Genomic DNA, 6,088 nt, shown 5'->3' with positions numbered 1-6,088 from the left:
CAGATGTAAGGGAGGAATTATGAGGTTAAGTAGCTTTGATTGATAATGAACAAGAGCAGAAGGAATGGGGCTCCTAGCAGGCTGGTTTTGGACGGACTAATGAGAGTAATTCCAAACAGACGAGGCAACTCTGGGATGTTTTTTCAAACTGTAAAGCTGTGCCTATTTTGATTTTACCCCAAGGCACGCTCCTATTTAAGGAATATAAAATGCTTAACATAACGTTAGGCTTGTGAGCGCCCCCTCCCCACATAGTGTGTGCACCAGGAAAGCCAGATATACCAAGGTTTCTTGACACTTGAATGCCAGCCGTAAATACATGCTTAAGTAGGGATTCTTAATCTATTCAATGTACTTTCTCTAAAACTCACTTACCACTTAAATGAAAAAAATTTGTAAGAACCTCTTAAGCAGTTTCTTGAGGAAGCTCCAGTTTCTCAAGTGTTTTTTAAAAATAAACTTCTATTAACCTGAAAAAAATTCAAAACTGAAACATGATTGAGAAAATACTATGTGCAAACAGCATCTCTGGCACACGGTACTTTCCAGCTCTGGCTAATTCCCAAAAGTACTGATAAAAGTTGTCCCTTGCTCTGGTTCAGGTCCCTACACTCATGACCAACTCCTCCGGACCTTTTGAATATTTTTCCTCAGACCCAGTGAGCTTTGCGTACTGTAATTCCTACAGTTTGCTTGCATAGTCATAGATAAAAAGAGATCTCTGTAAGACTGCTTGGAGGGTGAACTCATTTAGTTTCACAGCCTCAACAGCTCTCTTTATTTGATGTCTCCCAAAGCTATGTCTTTAGAGGGACCTTTTCAAGTGCTGAGTCTTCTCTAATTGTCTGAGATATTTTTCACATTGAGACACATGGTACCTCAAAACCCAACTTGATGAAAACAGAACTCCTTATCTCTTCCCTCCAAAGCTAATTCCTGCCTCTCACACCACACTTTCCAAGTCCTCAGCCAAGACCTTACAGTAGTCTTCAGTTCTCCAAAACTTCCTATTCTGTCCCCACGTTATCATGAGTCTTCTTTTTCTGCTTCTTTTTTTGTTATATAATTTATAATTTTGTTCACTGTTTACTGTTCCTCCCCCCCCCCCCCGCCCCCCACACTTGGCAATCTAAGCTCCATGAGGACAAGAACCTTTGTTTTGTTCAGTAGTCTAGGTCAGGCAACTTGAAAAATACCTGGCATATATTAAATGATAAATATTATTGAATGAATGGTTCCCTTATAGCCCAGGGGTTAGGAATGCATCCTTTTCTATGTAAACCTGAATTTAAATCCCGCTTTTGACAGTTCTACGTGTGACCTCATGCAACCTTCCTAAATCTGGGTTCCCTTATCTGTTAAATTTGGATGAGACCTACTTTATGGGGGCTGTTGTGAGGATTAAATGAGAGAAGGGAAGTGAGGCACTAAGCAAAGTACCTAGCACATACTAAAATACTAATTAATTAGCTGTTATTGTTGTCTAGTCAGTTACCAAATTCTGTTCATTATTCCCATAGGATGACTACCTGCTTTTCATTTCTGCAGCCACTATCCAAATTTAGACTCTTTTTACAGATTGCCTGGTCTGGCACAGTAGAGTCTCTTAATCCACATTCTTGGAATCATTTGTCTTGAGCAAGATCTCATTGGGTTGCTTCTCTACTGAGAGAATTTGGGCTACTGAATAAAATTGTCTTTACCTTAGTGTTCAGTTTTCTACAAGTTCACCTGTACCTATCTTTGCAGCCTTCTCTTCCATTTCACCCTCCTGTTTCCATTCTCAGGCCACCCCCACAGCACTGCTGTGAGCAGCACTGCATGTCACTCCTCCAACTCCCATTTCCCCCATACCCCGATTCCTCCTGTGCATACCATTCATTCTCTTCTCCTCTTTTAAGAAGCTCAGATCCTCCAATTGACCTCTTCATCCCTAAATGTCCAGTGCATAGAATTTGAGTCTTTTGTTGCCTGAACCTAATGAAATGGCCATTCTTATAGGTCAAAATGGTCAAACATTGGTAATTATATGGTTTAACTTAAAGAGTTGCATGTCTGGGCTTCACCAAAGACTGGCCGGACAGAGGCTGGGTACTTTTCATCTTTATATCCTGTCACCCCTGGCATGGAGCTTGGCTTTTTAAAGTTCAATAAATGACTGTTAAATTGAACTGAAAACTGGAGAAAGAAAGGGCACATGTTTTCATAGCTGAAATCCTTTCCTTCCCACATAGACATGGTTGCTATAAAGCACCTCTGCACAGTCACTGCCAGGGGGATATTTTAAACCACACTGCAGGCCATGGGAATTATCTCACACATTAGACAAATCCTGATTCCTCACTGAGGTGGCATTTAAGCTGGGCCCTGAAAGACACACAGGATTTTGGATGCTATAAACACTTTAATACTCTTAAGGATATTTCCTGGAAGGAATTCACCTCATTTTCAATAGAAACACAAACTGAAAGTTAGAACTGGACGTGGCCATTGCCCTCTTGACTAGAATTGTTTTGCTCCCCAGCACATCCTCACTGCCAAACAGTGCCTAGCACAGGGTAAGTACTCAGTTCATTCCCTGAATGTGCGTTCTCACTCTCTGGGTTTTCTGTTATGATTGTTTTTTATTTGAAGAAATTTGTGACTAAATGAGAAATCCAGATCTCAAAAACCTAAAAGGTCAGAGATTTTTATATTAAAATTTCAGATTTTTCCACAGAAGCAAATTAATTCCTCTGGGAAATCTTTCAGAAAGACAAAACCTTTTGCTGATTCCATTGCTAAGGGAAATCCCCTGGAAGCAGATTTCACGAATATGTGCCACTGGGCGCCAAGTAGCGGCTAAACTACTCAGCCAGGTGGACTTCCCCTTGGGTCGGGGAGCTTTCACCAAAGGCTGAGTACAAATACTCCTGCAGCTTGAACACAAGCCTATGGGGGCAGACTTGCTGTGTCGGTATGGAAAGTTTGATCTTCCTTTCTGTGGGGCCACCAAGTTAGACTTTTTGGTATGACTTTCTGGTTTTTTGAAAAATTTCAGAGATGACTTGACATCTCGTGAATCTTGGAAAATCTCCTGGGGGCCTCCGTTTGGCAAGGCCCACATTCTCCCCTGGGGGTGGAGGTAGGTGGAAGGTAGGGGTTACCCATAAGGCAAAGGCAAAGAGTGGCAGTGTACATTCCCAGTGACTGCAGACATGCTGAATGACATGGCGTTTAAAGGCAAGATAAGAATTTAGCCCTTAGCTTAAGATGTTCTGCTGACAGTTTCAGTGAGCCAGGTAATATAAAAATAAAGCTTTTCTGTGTTTCCATGTGTTAGTAGCAGGTGTTGAAACACAATGTCCTGTGAGTTGGTCATAAACACTGGTAATAGAGTATCTTAGGAAAGTTAGGATTACCCAGTGTTAAGGGGCCCCAGAGGTCAAGTGTGGCCAGGACAGAGCTTGGGATGTAGCAGCTCTGGGTGAACAGTTGGAGGGAGGTAAAGCTTTGCCCACCTCCCTGGCCAGACTTTCGCCAATCAGATGCTTCCGCATCTAAGGGTAAAGGGGACTAAGGGTAAAACCTGGCTCCCTTTGTATCTTTCCCTGTGATTATCTTTCTCACATCAGTTTGGTCCTGCAGTTCTCCCTGTACCCCAGCAGCTTTGGTTGGCTGCCTAGATGTCATTCTGGATGAGTCTCTGGGAAGGAGAAAAGGGTGATTTCTCCATACTCCAGTTCTATAATTTATGGGCAAAAGAGAGGGACAGATGAGGCACCAAATGTGGGGGGTGGGGTGTGCTCACATGAGGCACTTAGTGCTCATGTTACTACTAAAAAGCCCTTCAAACCCCTTACCTGTCCAGATTCCAATAAAGCAACACTCCCCAGCCCCCTTGTCCATAACGTCTAGTGTGGTTCTCTCACCCTCCGCTACCAGTGGTGGGTACAATCTGGTATCTACCAACACAGCAGTCACACAGCTGTCATTTCCCTTCTCCATCTGTTCCTTACCAGTCAATGTAATTCTGCCTGGATTATGTCAGTCATCCCCAAGATAATGCTGTCCTTTGATTTGAAAGGGAATAAGCCTGTATCAGCTCCACTCAAAGGACATTTAATAAAAACTACCCCTTCTTTAGAACCCAAACCCTTAGCTTTCTGTTTACCCTTGATTTTTAGCTGAAACAGCTTCAGTATTATCCTCTTATAACTTGTGATGCTCCTCTTGTTTTTCAAAACTCCCCCTAAATGAAGACCCAATGCTTGACTGACTGACTAACCTTCTGTTTCTGGAAGCCTTGGACTTTGAGAGACACTGAGAATCCTCATGGGTCTCCACAGAATACTGGAGGAGGTGATGGAAGACCCCAGCTGGCTGGGGCTTAACCGTTGGTGGTTTTTAACACACAACTTCCCCTTAGGCATGCTAACACAGGAAACCCTCTACAGCTTGAGAGCCCAGCATATGTTCCAGTGAAAAGTAAGATGGGGAACGGAGGGGCCCGAGTTTTGAATATGGTCAGGCTCGGCTCTGAGTGTCGAAAGCACTGGATTTGAATTTGAGCCTTGCCATGGACTACCTGGTGACCATGGCCAAACAGGTGTGCTGTTCCCACCTTAAAGGTACAGAGGGAAAAAATATTAACCACTGTAGTGAAAATAAGCCACCTACTAGTAAACTTGATCTCAGCTTCTCTCAGTGAAAGGAAGGAGCACTAGTGAGTGAGGCCTGGCTGTGTCAGCTATTTTGCTTTCATCTATCCCTAATACAGAAGGAAACCAAGTACTGCACCAACCTGCACTTTCCTCTGCTGTGGTTCGGAAGTAAAACTCAAACTGTTTTCTTAACTTGGAAAGCAGCCAATTCTTGCCCACCCTGTCCCATACACATCATGCAGCCTTACCCATGCCTGTGGATGGGGGGATGGGAACAGGGAGAATCAAATAGTTCACTGAGAAGATTTTCACACGTATGGTGCTTCCCTACACCTTGGAGTCTTTATGAAAGTGACTTAACTTTATTCACCCCGTTCACCACTATTACCCTTGCCCCTACTCCCACTCCAACACCTTGATCTGATGCGGGGAGGGAGGTGCAGAGGTTGGCCAGGAACCAAGAAAGTGAGTCAAGAACAGAGAGGAAATAAGACTCATCAGCCTTCCCTTTAGCCTGGAGATACTTCCTCTTCCTTGAGGTTTCCTAATTGGCTTCCCCTAATTCCTATTTTCTTACCACAAAATTAAGTCATCTCTGATGCTCAGAAAGAGCCAAGTTCTCTGGAGATAATGGGAGAGAGCAAATGAATGCTGTTTCTGATCATTATCACCAATATTTTCAGTCACTTATTTAGGAACCAGTTCATGAGAACCCACTTATCAATGGGAAAGCAAGAGAGTGCTCTAGTTTTATTTTCTACTTGCTGTGAAAGGACGTGATGGACCTGAGCTAAGGTCCCCAACTTCACCCGGACTGCATTTCATCCACAGCAGTGAGACAAAGGCAAGTTTCAAATATCACCTGCAGACAATAGATTGAAAACATTTCCAAGATTAAGTACAGCATAGGGAATATAGTCAACAATATTGTAATAACTATGTATGGTGCCAGGTGGGTACTGGAAATATCGAAGGGAACACTTTGTAAAGTATAAGAATGTCTAACCACTATACTATACACCTGAAACTAATTCAAAATAATATTGAACATAAACTGTAATTGAAAACTAAAATTCAAAAATATCAGAAAAACAGCCCAGGTTGGTATATCTCAGTGGACTGGGCATGGGCCTGCAAACCAAAGGGTCACTGGTTTGGCTCCCAGTCAGGGCACATGTCTGGGTTGCGGGCCAGGTCCTCAGTAGGGGGCATGCAAGAAGCAACCACACATCGATGTTTCTCTTTCTTTGTCCCTCCCTTTCCCTCTCTTTAAAAATAAATAAATAAAATCTTTAAAAATTCTATCAGAAAAACAAAAAAATAATACATTTCCAAGATTAAAAACTCTGGAATTACATCTTATAGGTATAGAGCAAATTTTATTACAGTTATTATAGTGCCATGTACACAGTAGATGCCTAGTAAATATTTAATTCATTTAAGAC

The sequence above is a fragment of the Phyllostomus hastatus genome, unplaced genomic scaffold (genome assembly GCF_019186645.2).
Source record: "Phyllostomus hastatus isolate PE091 unplaced genomic scaffold, TTU_PhHast_1.1 phas_contig_62, whole genome shotgun sequence".
NCBI lineage: Eukaryota > Metazoa > Chordata > Mammalia > Chiroptera > Phyllostomidae > Phyllostomus > Phyllostomus hastatus.
The sequence above is the reverse complement of the archived record's forward strand: the minus strand, read 5'-3'. Positions refer to the sequence as shown.